Source organism: Oncorhynchus keta, chromosome 21, assembly GCF_023373465.1.
Source record: "Oncorhynchus keta strain PuntledgeMale-10-30-2019 chromosome 21, Oket_V2, whole genome shotgun sequence".
In the NCBI taxonomy this organism is placed as follows: Eukaryota; Metazoa; Chordata; class Actinopteri; order Salmoniformes; family Salmonidae; genus Oncorhynchus; species Oncorhynchus keta.
Genome location: NC_068441.1, coordinates 35604106 through 35623181, shown reverse-complemented (window position 1 = coordinate 35623181; position 19076 = coordinate 35604106). Strand labels below are relative to the sequence as shown.

The following is a 19076-nucleotide window of genomic DNA, read 5'->3' as shown; positions in this document are numbered from 1 at the left end:
AGGTCAGTCAATGAGAAGCCACGAGGCATTTGAAACGATCACAAGGCTGTTGTAATGTCTAACTACTGCTCTCCCTCCCCCACAGCCTATCCACGCCGACTCTATGCCTATCCACAGGTCTCTACCCACTCAGATGCACACACCTTCACTGTCACTCTTACTCACATACACACATTCATATACACCCTCACTCACACACTCATCACTGACGCAACACACTTACACCCATACATACACACACCCTTACCAACGCTGCTGCTAAAATTATTTTGGATTTGATTTATTACTACCAATATGCCAATGTTCATTGATTACCATAAGTATCTAATGTATCTATTTATCTACTGTTCACTGTAACTTCTGTTTACATGTACAGTGTAAACAGAAGTATTACAAGTATTTGAAACACTGCCGATTTTGCAGGTTTTCCTACTTACAAAGCATGTAGAGGTCTGTATTTTTTTATCATAGGTACACTTCACCTGTGAGAGACGGAATCTAAAACAAAAATCCAGAAAATCACATTTTATGATTTTTAAGTAATTAACTTGCATTTTCTTGCATGACATAAGTATTTGATCACCTACCAACCAGTAGGAATTCCGGCTCTCACAGACCTGTTAGTTTTTCTTTAAGAAGCCCTCCTGTTCTCCACTCATTACTTGTATTAACTGCACCTGTTTGAACACGTTACCTGTATAAAAGACACCTGTCCACACACTCAATCAAACAGACTCCAACCTCTCCACAATGGCCAAGACCAGAGAGCGGTGTAAGAACATCAGGGATAATATTGTAGACCTGCACAAGGCTGGGAGGGGCTACAGGACAATAGGCAAGCAGCTTGGTGAGAAGGCAACAACTCTTGGCGCAATTATTAGAAAATGGAAGAAGTTCAAGATGATGGTCAATCACCCTCGGTCTGGGGCTCCAAGCAAGATCTCACCTCGTGGGGCATCAATGATCATGAGGAAGGTGAGGGATCAGCCCAGAACAACACGGCAGGACCTGGTCAATGACCTGAAGAGAGCTGGGACCACAGTCTCAAAGAAAACCATTAGTAACACACTACGCCGTCATGGATTAAAATCCTGCAGCGCACGCAAGGTCCCCCTGCTCAAGCCAGCGCATGTCCAGGCCCGTCTGAAGTTTGCCAATGACCATCTGGATGATCCAGAAGAGGAATGGGAGCTGGTCATGTGGTCTGATGAGACAAAAATAGAGCTTTATGGTCTAAACTCCATTCGCTGTGTTTGGAGGAAGAAGAAGGATGAGTACAACCCCAAGAAAACCAACCGTGAAGCATGGAGGTAGAAACATCATTCTTTGGGGATGCTTTTCTGCAAAGGGGACAGGACGTCTGCACCGTATTGAGTGGAGGATGGATGGGGTCATGTACCACGAGATCTTGGCCAACAACCTCCTTCCCTCAGTAAGAGCATTGAAGATGGGTCGTGGCTGGATCTTCCAGCATGACAACGACCCGAAACACAAAACCAGGGCAACTAAGGAGTGGCTCCGTAAGAAGCATCTCAAGGTCCTGGAGTGGCCTAGCCAGTCTCCAGACCTGAACCAAATAGAAAATCTTTGGAGGGAGCTGAAAGTCCGTATTGCCCAGTGACAGCCCTTAAAACTGAAAGATCTGGAGAAGGTCTGTATGGAGGAGTGGGCCAAAATCTCTGCTGCAGTGTGTGCAAACCTGGTCAAGAACTACAGAACTGTAATTGCAAACAAAGGTTTCTGTACCAAATATTAAGTTCTGCTTTTCTGATGTATCAAATACTTATGTCATGCAATAAAATGCAAAATAATTACTTTAAAATCATACAATGTGATTTTCTGGATTTTTTTTATTTTTAGATTCCGTCTCTCACAGTTGAAGTGAACCTATGATAAAAATTACAGACCTCTACATGCTTTGTAAGTAGGGAAACCTGCGAAATCGGCTGTGTATCAAATACTTGTTCTCCCCACTGTATTAACATTAAAAACTGTAACATATTATGCTTCACGGAGTCGTGGCTGAACGACGACAATATCAACATACAGTTGGCTGGTTATACGATATACTGGCAGGATAGAACAGCGGCGTCTGGTAAGGTAAGGGGAGGCGGACTATGTATTTTTGTAAATAACAGCTGGTGCACGATATCTAAGGAAGTCTTGAGCTATTGCTCACCTGAGGTAGAGTATCTCACGATAAGCTGCAGACCACACTACCTACTAAAGGTCGACCGATTAATCGGAATGGCCGATTAATTAGGGCCCATTTCATAACAATCGGAAATCGGTATTTTTGGGCGCCGAATTGCCGATTTATTTTTATACCTTTATCTAACTAGGAAAGTCAGTTAAGAACACTTTCTTATTAACCATGACGGCCTAGGAACGGTGGGTTAACTGCCTCGTTCAGGGGCAGAACGACAGATTTTCACCTTGTCAGCTCGGGGGATCCAATCTTGCAACCTTACAGTAAACTAGTCCAACGCAATAACGACCTGCCTCTCTCTCGTTGCACTCCACAAGGAGTTACGCGAATGCAGTAAGCCAAGGTAAGTTGCCAGCTAGCATTAAACGTATCTTATAAAAAACAATCAATCATAATCACTAGTTAACTACACATGGTTGATGATATTACTAGATATTATCTAGCGTGTCCTACGTTGCATATAAAAGTGACTGAGCATACAAGCATACAAGTATTTAAGGATCTGACTGAGCGGTGGTAGGCAGAAGCAGGCGCGTAAACATTCATTCAAACAGCACTTCCGTGCGTTTTGCCAGCAGCTCTTCGTTGTGCGTCAAGCATTGCGCTGTTTATGACTTCAAGCCTATCAACTCCCGAGATGAGGCTGGTGTTACCGAAGTGAAATGGCTAGCTAGTTAAAGCGCGCTAATAGCGTTTCAAACGTCACCCGCTCTGAGCCTTCTAGTAGTTGTTCCCCTTGCTCTGCATGGGTAACGCTGCTTCGATGGTGGCTGTTGTCGTTGTGTTGCTGGTTCGAGCCCAGGGAGGAGCGAGGAGAGGGATGGCATCTATACTGTTACACTGGCAATACTACAGTGCCTATAAGAACATCCAATAGTCAAAGGTTAATGAAATACAAATGGTATAGAGGGAAATAGTCCTAGAATTCCTATAATAACTACAACCTAAAACTTCTTACCTGGGAATATTGAAGACCCATGTTAAAAGGAACCACCAGCTTTCATATGTTCTCATGTTCTGAGCAAGGAACTGAAACGTTAGCTCTCTTACATAGCACATATTGCACTTTTACTTTCTTCTCCAACACTTTGTTTTAGCATTATTTAAACCAAATTGAACATGTTTCATTATTTACTTGAGGCTAAATTGATTTTATTGATGTATTATATTAAGTAAAATAAGTGTTCATTCAGTATTGTTGTAATTGTAATTATTACAAATAAATAAATACAAATTGTCCGATTAATCGGTATCGGTTTTCTTGGTCCTCCAATAATCGGTTTCGGCGTTGAAAAATCATAATCGGTCACTCTCTACTACCTACTGAGAGAGTTTTCTTCGTAGCTGTTTACATACCACCACAGACCGATGTTGGCACTAAAACCGCACTCAATGAGCTTTATACTGCCATAAGAAATAGTAAAACGCTCATCCAGAGGCAGCAATCCTAGTGGCCGGGGATTTCCGGCTTGTTTTCGAGTTGCTGTGCGTTTTGTTGCCAACCTATTTTGCTACCTGACAACTTTACGGTTTTCACTTTTTAATTACCGTTCATATATTTATTCCTCATCTTTTTCACTCCGGACGCTTTATCTGGACACGATTCGTCAGGACCTCCAACAGCCGAAGCTAAGTAGTAACATTAACATGATGCCTTCTAATTGCAGTCGCTGTACTCGCCTTACGGCGAGGATAGCTGTGCTACAAGCTCCCAACTTCAGACGCAATCGTTAGGCAAGGGTAATTTCAGTGTAGGAAAGGATGAAACAGCATCTGTGCCACCAGTAAGTACAGATAGTAGTATAAATCCCCTGGCACAGTCCCCGCATCCGGACAACTTTCTCACGGTTTCTGGAAGGAAATGCTGTAGGAAAGCTCAACCGGTGTCGCTCATTCAGCAGACAGAAACTTTCAACCGGTTTTCCCCATTAAGCAGCGGGTCCGAGTCAGAGGCCGAGTCTTCTCTGGTCTCTACTCCTCCCGTTACGGGGTCTGAGATGCCAAAGCTTCCCACCATTAGCTCTGACAAATTGAAAACTCTAGTCATTGGTGACTCCATTACCCGCAGTATTAGACTTAAAACGAATCATCCAGCGATCATACACTGTTTACCAGGGGGCAGGGCTACCGACGTTAAGGCTAATCTGAAGATGGTGCTGGCTAAAGCTAAAACTGGCGAGTGTAGAGAGTATAGAGATATTGTTATCCACGTCGGCACCAACGATGTTAGGATGAAACAGTCAGAGATCACCAAGCGCAACATAGCTTCTGCGTGCATATCAGCTAGAAAGATGTGTCGGCATCGAGTAATTGTCTCTGGCCCCCTCCCAGTTAGGGGGAGTGATGAGCTCTACAGCAGAGTCTCACAACTCAATCGCTGGTTGAAAACTGTTTTCTGCCCCTCCCAAAAGATAGAATTTGTAGATAATTGGCCCTCTTTCTGGGACTCACCCACAAACAGGACCAAGCCTGACCTGCTGAGGAGTGATGGAATCCATCCTAGCTGGAGGGGTGCTCTCATCTTATCTACCAACATAGACCGGGCTCTAACTCCTCTAGCTCCACAATGAAATAGGGTGCAGGCCAGCATAGTGGAGTCTGCCACTAGCACAGTCAGTGTAGTCAGCTCAGCTATCACCATTGAGACCGTGTCTGTGCCTCGACCTAGGTTGGGCAAAACTAAACATGGCGGTGTTCGCCTTAGCAATCTCACTAGGATAAAGACCACCTCCATTCCTGTCATTACTGAAAGAGATCATGATACCTCACATCTCAAAATAGGGCTACTTTATGTTAGATCCCTTACTTCAAAGGCAATTATAGTCAATTAACTAATCACTGATCATAATCTTGATGTGATTGGCCTGACTGAAACATGGCTTAAGCCTGATGAATTTACTGTTTTAAATGAGGCCTCACCTCCTGGCTACACTAGTGACCATATCCCCCGTGCATCCCGCAAAGGCGGAGGTGTTGCTAACATTTACGATAGCAAATATCAATTTACAAAAAAAAAATGACGTTTTCGTCTTTTGAGCTTCTAGTCATGAAATCTATGCAGCGTACTCAATCACTTTTTATAGCTACTGTTTACAGGCCTCCTGGGCCATATACAGCGTTTCTCACTGAGTTCCCTGAATTCCTATCGGACCTTGTAGTCATAGCAGATAATATTCTAATCTTTGGTGACTTTAATATTCACATGGAAAAGTCCACAGACCCACTCCAAAAGGCTTTCGGAGCCATCATCGACTCAGTGGGTTTTGTCCAACATGTCTCTGGACCCACTCACTGTCACAGTCATACGCTGGACCTAGTTTTGTCCCATGGAATAAATGTTGTGGATCTTAATGTTTTTCCTCCTAATCCTGGACTATCGGACCACCATTTTATTACGTTTGCAACAAATAATCTGCTCAGACCCCAACCAAGGAGCATCAAAAGTCGTGCTATAAATTCACAGACAACACAAAGATTACTTTATGCCCTTACAGACTCCCTCTGCCTACCCAAGGACGCCAGAGGACAAAAATCAGTTAACCACCTAACTGAGTATCTCAATTTAACCTTGCACAATACCCTAGATGCAGTTGCACCCCTAAAAACTAAAAACATTTCTCATAAGAAACTAGCTCCCTGGTACACAGAAAATACCCGAGCTCTGAAGCAAGCTTCCAGAAAATTGGAACGGAAATGGCGCCACACCAAACTGGAACTCTTCAGACTAGCTTGGAAAGACGGTACCGTGCAGTACCGAAGAGCCCTTACTGCTGCTCGATCATCCTATTTTTCTAACTTAATTGAGGAAAATAAGAACAATCCGAAATTCCTTTTTGATACTGTCGCAAAGCTAACTAAAAAGCAGCATTCCCCAAGAGAGGATGACTTTCACTTTAGCAGTGATAAATTCATGAACTTCTTTGAGGAAAATATTATGATTATTAGAAAGCAAATTACGGACTCCTCTTTAAACCTGCGTATTCCTCCAAACCTCAGTTGTCCTGAGTCTGCACAACTCTGCCAGGACCTAGGATCAAGAGAGACGCTCAAGTGTTTTAGTACTATATCTCTTGACACAATGATGAAAATAATCATGGCCTCTAAACCTTCAAGCTGCATACTGGACCCTATTCCAACTAAACTACTGAAAGAGCTGCTTCCTGTGCTTGGCCCTCCTATGTTGAACATAATAAACGGCTCTCTATCCACTGGATGTGTACCAAACTCACTAAAAGTGGCAGTAATAAAGCCTCTCTTGAAAAAGCCAAACCTTGACCCAGAAAATATAAAAAACTAAATCGGCCTATATCGAATATTCCATTCCTATCAAACATTTTAGAGAAGGCTGTTGCGCAGCAACTCACTGCCTTCCTGAAGACAAACAATATATAAGAAATGCTTCAGTCTGGTTTTAGACCCCATCATAGCACTGAGACGGCACTTGTGAAGGTGGTAGATGACATTTTAATGGCATCGGACAGAGGCTCTGCATCTGTCCTCGTGCTCCTAGACCTTAGTGCTGCTTTTGATACCATCGATCACCACATTCTTTTGGAGAGATTGGAAACCCAAATTGGTCTACACAGATATGTTCTGGCCTGGTTTAGATCTTATCTGTCGGAAAGATATCAGTTTGTCTCTGTGAATGATTTGTCCTCTGACAAATCAACTGTACATTTCGGTGTTCCTCAAGGTTCCGTTTTAGGACCACTATTGTTTTCACTATATATTTTACCTCTTGGGGATGTTATTCGAAAACATAATGTTAACTTTCACTGCTATGCGGATGACACACAGCTGTACATTTCAATGAAACATGGTGAAGCCCCAAAATTGCCCTCGCTAGAAGCATGTGTTTCAGACATAAGGAAGTGGATGGCTGCAAACTTTCTACTATTAAACTCGGACAAAACAGAGATGCTTGTTCTAGGTCCCAAGAAACAAAGAGATCTTCTGTTGAATCTGACAATTAATCTTAATGGTTGTACAGTCGTCTCAAATAAAACTGTGAAGGACCTCGACGTTACTCTGGACCCAGATCTCTCTTTTGAAGAACATATCAAGACCATTTCGAGGACAGCTTTTTTCCATCTACGTAATATTGCAAAAATCAGAAACTCTCTGTCCAAAAATGATGCAGAAAAATGTATCCATGCTTTTGTCACTTCTAGGTTAGACTACTGCAATGCTCTACTTTCCGGCTACCCGGATAAAGCACTAAATAAACTTCAGTTAGTGCTAAATACGGCTGCTAGAATCCTGACTAGAACCAAAAAAAATGATCATATTACTCCAGTGCTAGCCTCTCTACACTGGCTTCCTGTTAAAGCAAGGGCTGATTTAAAGGTTTTACTGCTAACCTACAAAGCATTACATGGGCTTGCTCCTACCTATCTCTCTGATTTGGTCCTGCCGTACATACCTACACGTACGCTATGGTCACAAGACGCAGGCCTCCTAATTGTCCCTAGAATTTCTAAGCAAACAGCTGGAGGCAGGGCTTTCTCCTATAAGAGCTCCATTTTTATGGAATGGTCTGCCTACCCATGTCAGAGACGCAAACTCGGTCTCAACCTTTAAGTCTTTACTGAAGACTCATCTCTTCAGTGGGTCATATGATTGAGTGTAGTCTGGCCCAGGAGTGGGAAGGTGAACGGAAAGGCTCTAGAGCAACAAACCGCCCTTGCTGTCTCTGCCTGGCCGGTTCCCCTCTTTCCACTGGGATTCTCTGCCTCTAACCCTATCACAGGGGCTGAGTCACTGGCTTACTGGGGCTCTCTCATGCCGTCCCTGGAGGGGGTGCGTCACCTGAGTCGGTTGATTCACTGTTGTGGTCATCCTGTCTGGGTTGGTGCCCCCCCCCCCCTTGGGTTGTGCAGTGGCGGAGATCTTTGTGGGCTATACTCAGCCTTGTCTCAGGATGGTAAGTTGGTGGTTGAAGATATCCCTCTAGTGGTGTGGGGGCTGTGCTTTGGCAAAGTGGCCGTGTCCGGGGGTGTCCTCGGATGGAGCCACAGCGTCTCCTGACCCCTCCTGTCTCAGCCTCCATTTATTTATTTATTTCTGTTATAATCTCCACCCGGCACAGGCAGAAGAGGACTGGCCACCCCACATATGCTCTCTCTAATTCTCTTTTTCTTTCTCTCTCTCGGAGGACCTGAGCCCCAGGACCGTGCCCCAGGACTACCTGACATGATGACTCCTTGCTGTCCCCAGTCCACCTGACTGTGCTGCTGCTCCAGTTTCAATTGCTCAGTTTGGCCAGACGGCCAGCTCTATGAAGAGTCTTGGTGGTTCCAAACTTCTTTCATTTAAGAATTGTTAGATTCGGAGTTAAATTTAGAACATTGATATACTCCGCAGTATAGTATCTGACGAGTGAAAGAGACTGTTTTTTTACATCAGAAGTTAATGGTTTTTACATCAGAAGTTAATGGTTTTTACATCAGAAGTTAATGGTTATCTTTAGGAGCCAGATGTCTTTGGAATTTGTTGGGTGGACAGGAGGAAATCACAGGATTGCTATAGGGAATACGGGTGGAGATCTTTGGATTAGGCATCAAGGGGGTTGAGGTCAGGTCAGATCCCCTTAACCTCTTGAGTGAATTAACAACAAGCTAAGCTGTGTTTTGCTATAATGCACTTGTGATTTCATGAAAATTAAATATTTGTAGTAATTTAAGTTGAATTTGGCGCTCTGCAATTCAGCGGATGTTGACGAAAAGGATCCCTCTAAAGGGATGGGTGCGCCAAGAAGTTAAGGAAGAAACAATGGTTTATTACCCTATTACTTCCTGTCGAACCATAAAAGATGTAAGGGTTGGAGAGAAGGAGGAGTGCCTAAATTGGAGTATATATACTTGTGGTGGAAACATGTTTTGTCTGAATGCAGCTGTATTGACTCTCTGGGAAGAATGTCTGTTGAGTGTTTTACTCTGAGAATTCGAACCTAACAGAATGATGGAGGCCACTGTGTTCTTCGGGACCTTCAATGCTGCAGAACGTTTTTGGTACCCTTCCACAGAACTGTGCCTCGACTCAATCCTGTCTCGGAGCTCTATGGACAATTTCTTCAAACTCATGGCTTGGTGTTTGTTCTGACATGCACTGTCAACTGTGGGACCTTATATGGACAGGTGTGTGCCTTTCCAAATCATGTCCAATCAATTGGATTTACCACAGGTGGACATCAATCAAGTTGTAGAAACATCTCAAGGATGATCAATGGAAACAGGATGCACCTGATCTCAATGTCGAGTCTCATAGCAAAGGGTCTGAATACTTAGGTAAATAAGGGATTTTATTTGCAAAAACATGGGGTGTTGTGTGTAGATTGATGAGGAAACAATTTAATTTAATCCATTTTAGAGTAAGGCTATAACATAACAAAATGTAGGAAAAATCAAGGGCTCCGAACACTTTCCCAATGCCCTGTACATCATACAATGAAATGCTTACTTGCAGGTTCCTTCTCTGCAATGCAACAACAATAAGAAATAGTAAAAAATAAGAATAGGAAATAAGTAAATGGCTTAGTAGAATAGAATAAACATTTTAACAGAAGTATAATACATGGCACAATTTCTAGTTCAATTTACATGTGTATTGGGGAAAGAGGGGATGGGGTCATGTGTTTAAATTCAGCAGTATAATAAGAGTCTGGAGGCAGCAGTTGTGATGTGTGTGTAGCATGAATGTATATGTGTGTGTATGTGTGTGTCTGTGTGGGTGTGTGCATGAGTAAGTCCATGTGTGCTATGTGTGTGTCTGTGTGGGTGTGTGCATGAGTAAGTCCATGTGTGCTATGTGTGTGTCTGTGTGGGTGTGTGCATGAGTAAGTCCATGTGTGCTATGTGTGTGTCTGTGTGGGTGTGTGCATGAGTAAGTCCATGTGTGTATGTGTGTGTCTGTGTGGGTGTGTGCATGAGTAAGTCCATGTGTGCTATGTGTGTGTCTGTGTGGGTGTGTGCATGAGTAAGTCCATGTGTGTATGTGTGTGTCTGTGTGGGTGTGTGCATGAGTAAGTCCATGTGTGTATGTGTGTGTCTGTGTGGGTGTGTGCATGAGTAAGTCCATGTGTGTATGTGTGTGTCTGTGTGGGTGTGTGCATGAGTAAGTCCATGTGTGTATGTGTGTGTCTGTGTGGGTGTGTGCATGAGTAAGTCCATGTGTGTATGTGTGTCTGTGTGGGTGTGTGCATGAGTAAGTCCATGTGTGTATGTGTGTGTCTGTGTGGGTGTGTGCATGAGTAAGTCCATGTGTGCTAAGTGTGTGTCTGTGTGGGTGTGTGCATGAGTAAGTCCATGTGTGCTATGTGTGTGTCTGTGTGGGTGTGTGCATGAGTAAGTCCATGTGTGTATGTGTGTGTCTGTGTGGGTGTGTGCATGAGTAAGTCCATGTGTGTATGTGTGTGTCTGTGTGGGTGTGTGCATGAGTAAGTCCATGTGTGTATGTGTGTGTCTGTGTGGGTGTGTGCATGAGTAAGTCCATGTGTGTATGTGTGTGTCTGTGTGGGTGTGTGCATGAGTAAGTCCATGTGTGTATGTGTGTGTCTGTGTGGGTGTGTGCATGAGTAAGTCCATGTGTGTATGTGTGTGTCTGTGTGGGTGTGTGCATGAGTAAGTCCATGTGTGTATGTGTGTGTGTGTGTGGGTGTGTGCATGAGTAAGTCCATGTGTGTATGTGTGTGTCTGTGTGGGTGTGTGCATGAGTAAGTCCATGTGTGTATGTGTGTGTCTGTGTGGGTGTGTGCATGAGTAAGTCCATGTGTGCTATGTGTGTGTCTGTGTGGGTGTGTGCATGAGTAAGTCCATGTGTGCTATGTGTGTGTCTGTGTGGGTGTGTGCATGAGTAAGTCCATGTGTGTATGTGTGTGTCTGTGTGGGTGTGTGCATGAGTAAGTCCATGTGTGTATGTGTGTGTCTGTGTGGGTGTGTGCATGAGTAAGTCCATGTGTGCTATGTGTGTGTCTGTGTGGGTGTGTGCATGAGTAAGTCCATGTGTGCTATGTGTGTGTCTGTGTGGGTGTGTGCATGAGTAAGTCCATGTGTGTATGTGTGTGTCTGTGTGGGTGTGTGCATGAGTAAGTCCATGTGTGTATGTGTGTGTCTGTGTGGGTGTGTGCATGAGTAAGTCCATGTGTGTATGTGTGTCTGTGTGGGTGTGTGCATGAGTAAGTCCATGTGTGTATGTGTGTGTCTGTGTGGGTGTGTGCATGAGTAAGTCCATGTGTGTATGTGTGTGTCTGTGTGGGTGTGTGCATGAGTAAGTCCATGTGTGCTATGTGTGTGTCTGTGTGGGTGTGTGCATGAGTAAGTCCATGTGTGTATGTGTGTGTCTGTGTGGGTGTGTGCATGAGTAAGTCCATGTGTGTATGTGTGTGTCTGTGTGGGTGTGTGCATGAGTAAGTCCATGTGTGCTATGTGTGTGTCTGTGTGGGTGTGTGCATGAGTAAGTCCATGTGTGCTATGTGTGTGTCTGTGTGGGTGTGTGCATGAGTAAGTCCATGTGTGCTATGTGTGTGTCTGTGTGGGTGTGTGCATGAGTAAGTCCATGTGTGCTATGTGTGGAGAATCAGAATCAGAGCAGGTGATCAGTCCAGTACTAGTGTTCAGCAGTCTGATGCTTGTAGATTGTCCTGGAAATTTCCTTAATTACCAACTGATGAGAGAGCAAATCACACACGAGTCAGAGTTATGCTTAATCTTCACCTTTAATAATAATTAAGCTTTTGCAATAGCATTTTGACTTTCAACAGTTCAGTATCTCTAATGAAAAGTTGAGAGTCCCCAACATAATGGCAAATGGGATCCTTTATAGGAAAGATCCACCCCCTCCTAGACGACATGACAAAACACAGGTTTTACACAAAGAAAAGACCTTACTTCAGAGAGAATATCCCCAAATCAGACAGAGTGGGCTATAAATTATCGTTCAGTTTGGTCTCCGAAACAAAGCTCTTATCTCGTCCTCGGTACAAAATGGTACCAAGACATTACCCCCACCCTATGATATATATCAAATTGTAATTTAGATAGAACCAATTCTAAATACAGCCAATCAGAGGACAAACTCACGGAGAGGAGAGTGACCCTATAGGTCAACAAAGAGGGAGCATAGAATGGTTCCAGACACTGTCACCCTCCTTTCCCCGATGAGAAAAGTAGGGAGTCACTGCCACACCGAAAATATACGTTTACACATGATGACCCCTTGACCTCTCCCCTCTCTGCGGCCCATGTAACTTAGTCCTGACATAGAACAGATAACTGCCAATGGCCACCACTATAGTACAACAAAATACATTCTTATGAGAAATAACTCATAAACATATCATGAAAATAAAACATCTTATCTATGTTACCCAACTAATTCTGATAATTCCACAACAAGATACCAACAGGATCAGAGACAGTTCCTATCAGACCTCATGCTCCGATACCGTCTGCCCAACGGTAAGGGAGAGAACAGCTTGTGGCTTGGGTGTGTGGGGTCCTTGATGATGCTACGTGACTTCCTCAGGCACTGTTTCGAGTATATGTCCTGGATGAGTGGAAGCACGGTCCCAGCGATATACTGGGCTGTCTTTACCACTCACTGGAGGGCCTTGTGGTCGTGCATGGAGCAATTCCCATAAAATGCTGTGATGCAACCTGTGAGGATGCTCTCGATGGCGCAACGGTAGTATTTGGAGAGGACCCGGGCGGCAAGTCAAATTTCTTCAGGCGCTTTAGGAACTACAGGTGTTTTTGCACCCTCTTGACAAAAGCGGTGGTGTTGTTGGTAAATGAAGGTAATGGACAAGTCCTCAGGTGTGTGAACACAGAGGAACATAAAAACTTGTGACTCATGACTCTCTAATACAGTTCCATTGACATGGACATGTTCCCTCTGCTTCCTGAAGTGAACAATCAACTCATTTGCTGACATTGAGGGAGAGGTTATTGTCGTGACACCACAACGCCAGTTCATTTACCTCCTCTCTATAGGCTGACTCGTCATTGTTGGTTATCAGGCCTACAACCGCGTTGATGGAGTTGGTATTGTGCAAAGCCATGCAGTCTTGCAAAGACACTTTGGTGTCATGCAAAGCCAATGAGGGGCCCCTGTGTTACGAGTCAGTGTGGAGGAGGTGTTGTTGCCTATCCTCACAGTATTCTTATTTTTTATTGAATCTTTATTTAACTAGGCAAGTCAGTTAAGAACAAGTTCTTATTTACAATGACGGCTTAAGAACAGTGGGTTAACTGCCTTGTTCAGGGGCAGAACGATAGATTTGACCTTTTTTACCTTTACCCAAGCTTGGGGATTCGATCAAGCAACCTTTGAGTTACTGGCCCACTTGGCTACCTGCCGCCCCACGTGGTCTGCCGTCAGCATGTGCAGGATCCAGTTGCAGAGGGTGGTGTCTAGACCAAGGGCTCGGAGCTTGGAGGGAACAATAGTGTCGTATGGTGAACTGTGAACTGTAGCCAATGAACAGCATTCTCACATAGCTGTTCCTCTTGATGTGTTATGGCCATGTGAATAGCGATGGAACTGGCAGTGGGTCCAGTGTGCCTGGCATGCTGGCATTGATGTGGGCCATGACCAGCTTCTCTAAGCACTTCATAATGACCGAGGTGAGCGCGACAGGGAAATGGTCATTTGGGTATATCACCTTTTATTTCTTGTGAGGGGGTGAGTAGAGAGGAGTGAGAAAAATGGTAGGAGAGGGGAAAGAAAGAGAGAGGGGGAATCAAGAAACAGAGAGAAGGAGAAGGGGCAATGGGGTTGAGAGAGGGAGGGAGAAGAAAGATAAAAGAGAGGGAGGAGAGAGAAGAGGAAAGAGAGGGATGAGTAATTTGGTTGCAACCTCTAACATCTATTTGTTTCAGGCCAGCAGGTGACCACAAGCTCAATGACCACAAGCTAAGACCAGTGGAAGGCAGAGTACAACACCCTTTAACTACAGAGTACTGGAGCCTTGAACTACAGACAGATACAGTAGTTAGCCTATCCTCTTAACCTCCCCTCCCCTCAGTGGTCAAATAAAGGAAGGAGAAAAAAGTCACAAAACAAAACACTGCTGCCAAGCAATTTCTGTCTAGTCTGGAGAGCTATCAAAAGTGACAGAGTATTCTATGAACTGGCCATCTGCCCAGAGTCCTGTTCTGTTAGTGTAGCCTTCCAGTTACCCTGATAAATGTGAAGTGTTACTCACTTTTACATTGTGTCCCTTTCTCATCCCTCTGTTTCCATGAGCAGTAATAGAGGAGCAGGTGCAGTGGGTGGAGAGGTAGTGGTATAGAGGAAACCATTTGGAGAGCGAGAGAGCGACCATGGGGAGGAGAGAGCATTGACATCAACAGCAAGTCAAAACTTATTGATCTCGCCTCATCAAAAATATTAAATGTTTTGTGTTTTGCTGACTAACCTAAAAGGGAACTCGCCACACACAGCCTAACAGGAAATACATATTTACACTGCCACCGTCGTCCGGCGAGCAGCGTGTTATGGGATGGTGGCCGCAGAAGGGGCCAATTCATTATTTTATTAAAACTTTATTTCAACAGGGAAGACATATTGAGACCTAGTCCTTTTAAAAATGCACCCTGTATATACACAACATAAATATACCCTAACTAACTAACTAACTAACTTACTAACTACAGTACAGTACAGTACATTGCCTTGTCATTATAGAGCATTGTGTGTAGATTGATGAGGAAGAAAAACAATTGAATCCATTTTAGAGTAAGCTTTAACGTAACAAAATGTGGAAAAAGTCATTTATTTATGAAGAAATAAGGCCAGGGCAGTAATGAGCTACTAGGTTATTATGTGGGATAATGTAGGTGAAAGAAATTTCAAATGGAGATAAAATATCATTGGTAGGAGATTACATGTACAGTGCATTTGGGAAGTATTCAGTATACTTTTCCACTTTGTAACGTTACAGCCTTATTCTAAAATAGATTAAATAAAACATTTTCCTCAATCTACATCCAATACCCCATAATAACAAAGCGAAAACATTTATTTTTTTTGAAATGCTTGAAAATTAATTCAAAAAAATATTTACATTAAAAAAATATTTACCTAAGTGTTCAGACCCTTTGCTATGAGACTCAGGTGCATCCTGTTTCCAATGATCATCCTTGAGATGTTTCCACCTGTGGTAAATTCAATTGATTGGACATGATTTGGAAAGGCACACACCTGTCTATGTAAGGTCCCACAGTTGACAGTGCATGTCAGAGCAAAAAACAAGCCATGAGTTTGAAGGAATTGTCCGTAGAGCTCCGAGACAGGATTGTGTTGAGGCACAGACCTGGTGACGGGTATCAACACATTTTTCCAGCATTGAAGGTCCCCAAGAACACAGTGGCCTCAATCATTCATATGGAAGAAGATTGGAACCACCAAGACTCTTCCTAGAGCTGGCCGCCCGGCCAAACTGAGCCATAGGGGGAGAATGGCCTTGGTCAGGGAGGTGACCATGATCCCGATGGTCACTCTGACAGAGCTCTAGAGTTGCTCTGTGGAGATGGGGGAACCTTTCAGAAGGACAACCATCTATGCATCACTCCACCAATCAGGCCTTTATGGTAGAGTGGCCAGACGGAAGCCACTCCTCAGTAAAAGGCACATGACAGCCCGCTTGAAGTTTGCCAAAAGGCACCTAAAGGACTCTCAGACCATGAAAAACAAGATTCTCTGGTCTGATGAAACCAAGATTGAATTCTTCAGCCTGACTGCCAAGCATCACATCTGGAGGAAACCTGGCACCATCCCTGCGGTGAAGCATGGTGGTGGCAGCATCATGCTGTGGTGATGTTTTTCTGCAGCATGGACTGGGAGACTAGTCAGGATTGAGGCAAAGATGAACGGAGCAAAGTACAGAGAGACCCTTGATGAAAATCTGCTCCAGAGCGCTCAGGATCTCAGACTGGGGCGAAGGTTCACATTCCAACAGGACAACGACCCTAAGCACAGAGCCAAAACAACACTTCGGGACAAGTCTCTGCATGTCCTTGAGTGGCCCAGCCAGAGCCCAGACTTGAACCTGATTGAAGAGCAACCTGAAAATAGCGGTTCAGTCACGCTCCCCATCCAACCTGACAGAGCTTGAGAGGATCTGCAGAGAAAATTGGGAGTAACTCCCCAAATACAGGTGTGCCAAGCTTGTAGCATCATACCCAAGAATCTCTGCCAATTGTGTATCAACAAAGTACTGAGTAAAGGGTCTGAATTCTTATGTACATTTTTAAAAACTGTTTTTGTTTTGTCATTATGGGGTATTGTGTGTAGATTGATGAGAAAAAAAAAGATTTAATCCATTTTAGAATAAGGCTGTAAAGTAACAAAATGTAGAAAAAGTCAAGGGGTCTGAGTACTTTCTTAATGCACTGTATTTCTGTGAGTAGCCTAAAAAATAAATCAAAGCAGAAAGTACTTCTTATGCAGCATGGCCACATGCTGAGTACATGGGGTACTGTGTAGATTCTTTTTCACTTGCTCATGTTGCATTTTGTGCGAACACATGCTTTCTCTGGACACTTGCTTGTGGCAGCAGATTTGCAGAGGACTGCACTGTGAATGTGAAGTAAATAACATTGTCAGACTTCCCTTGCTTCAGAAGAGAGAAAATGAGTTGAGAAGATTATTCTCTATTCTCGTCACTCCCTATCCATCATTTTCTGGGTGATTCGTGATGTTTTATTTGTGCTTCCCATGACACACACACATACACACACACACACACACACAAGTATGTTTGTTGTATTTTCAGGGCACATTTGTAAAAGCGATGGCTTACCTGTTAAAATAAAGGTACAAAATAAATACAAATATTCTTTCTCCACCTTCCTCTTTCCTCCTCGCCTCTCTTTCTCAGTCTTACCTCTCCCTTCGATCTTATCCTTTTCTTTATATTCTATGCCCCTCCCTCTCTGTGTTGGTCACTGACTTCATCAATGTGCTGCTATGTTGGCAGCTCATCAAGACATACAGCTAACCAGTCTCTCCCACCCTCCGCCCTCTCTCACTTACTCCCTCCAATATTTCTCTTTCTCCCTCCCACCTCTCTTTCCCTCCCTCTTCCGCCTCTCCCTCACCTCTTCCCTTTTCTCCCAATCTTTCTCCCTCCCACCTCTCTTTCCCTCCCTCTTCCGCCTCTCCCTCACCTCTTCCCTTTTCTCCCAATCTTTCTCCCTCCCACCTCTTTCCCTCCCTCTTCCGCCTCTCCCTCACCTCTTCCCTTTTCTCCCAATCTTTCTCCCTCCCACCTCTCCCTCACCTCTTCCGCCTCTCCCTCACCTCTTCCGCCTCTCCCTCACCTCTTCCGCCTCTCCCTCACCTCTTCCCTTTTCTCCCAATCTTTCTCCCTCCCACCTCTCCCTCACCTCTTCCGCCTCTCCCTCCTCTTCCGCCTCCCCCTCCTCTTCCGCCTCTCCCTCACCTCTTCCGCCTCTCCCTCACCTCTTCCGCCTCTCCCTCACCTCTTCCGCCTCTCCCTCACCTCTTCCGCCTCTCCCTCACCTCTTCCGCCTCTCCTCTTCCGCCTCTCCCTCACCTCTTCCGCCTCTCCCTCACCTCTTCCGCCTCCCCCTCACCTCTTCCGCCTCTCCCTCACCTCTTCCCTTTTCTCCCAATCTTTCTCGCCTCTCCATTTCTCTCACTGCTGAAGCAATACTCTGCTTCTTGCCTTTCTTTCTCTTTATTGCTACTTTTTCAGTCTCTCTTTCACTCTCTAAGCAACCAAATATTATTTCTCTGGCCATTGCTCTCCTCCTTCACTGTGTCATTTGTTCTTCTCCTGCTGTCTTTTTCTCTCTGTCTCTCTGAGTGGTGGGATTATGGAGGGAGGTTTTAGAAGTGAACAGAGTCCTGGGGTTTTGATCATATTCCCTCTCTGTGCCAACTGGCCTGTGAAGACTGATATTCCTTCACTCACTTCTCTAAATCTTCCCTCGCTCCCTCTTGCTCCATCTCCCTTTACATCCCTCATTCTCCCTGCCTCCACCTCTCAACCATTCCATCTCCCTCTATCATCCTTATTTTCCCCACACAATCTCCCTTCTTCCCTTTCCCTCCCCTTCTTTCTCTCCTCTCCATCATTTCTCTCTCACTCTCTCTATAGTGTTAAAGGTGATAAAACGAGAACAGTCTAATAAGGATTGATATGGGATGGGGGATCCCCCTGTTTCTCCTGTCCACCGCCAGTGTCACGATTTTACTGTTAATGGTCTATGCCGGCTTTTACGGCTTTTTACTGCAGAGGCAGCGAAGTGATTTGTGTGCGCTCCGACACTTTTACTAGATTGGGAATTTGTCCAAGAGCATCCGAGGCTTTCTGGAGGAATAACGGAAAATCAAAGGCTTCTCCAGGACAAAAGACAACAGTCTTCCCTAAGCTATCTGTATAGACACACATAACACTTTCCTTACATTGTGTCTGTCTGTCTGTCTGTCTGTCTGTCTGTCTGTCTGTCTGTCTGTCTGTCTGTCTGTCTGTCTGTCTGTCTGTCTGTCTGTCTGTGAGAAAGAAGTGCAAATGACCTGACAGGAGAAAAATAAAAACAACAAATAGATAAAATAGCAGGGAAAGGTAGTGGGACTACGACCATTTGTGAAGCTATTAAAGCTATTTTGATCATTAGTCAGATAAAAAAATAGATTAAAAAATCCCTACTGTTTATACAGATTGATAAAGAGAGAGAGTGTGAGCTTAAATCCGGATAGCGAAAATCCGGATCATAATCAGACACAGTAAGTCCACCTTCAACAGGACACAGCCATTCTCTGGAGGAGTCACCTTTCCCATCATGTATGTTGTTTTGCTCTCTCTCTCTGAGGGACCACAGACGTCTTGTGCTTCCTGAAC

At 44.4% G+C, this 19076-nt stretch overlaps 1 protein-coding gene across 6 annotated transcripts in view; it reads right to left on the bottom strand.

Annotated features, from left to right (window-relative positions):
* Positions 1 to 19076, bottom strand: part of LOC118400501 (plasma membrane calcium-transporting ATPase 1-like) — a 239659-nt gene that overhangs the window by 150314 nt on the left and 70269 nt on the right. The gene's annotated exons all lie outside the window — the stretch shown is intronic.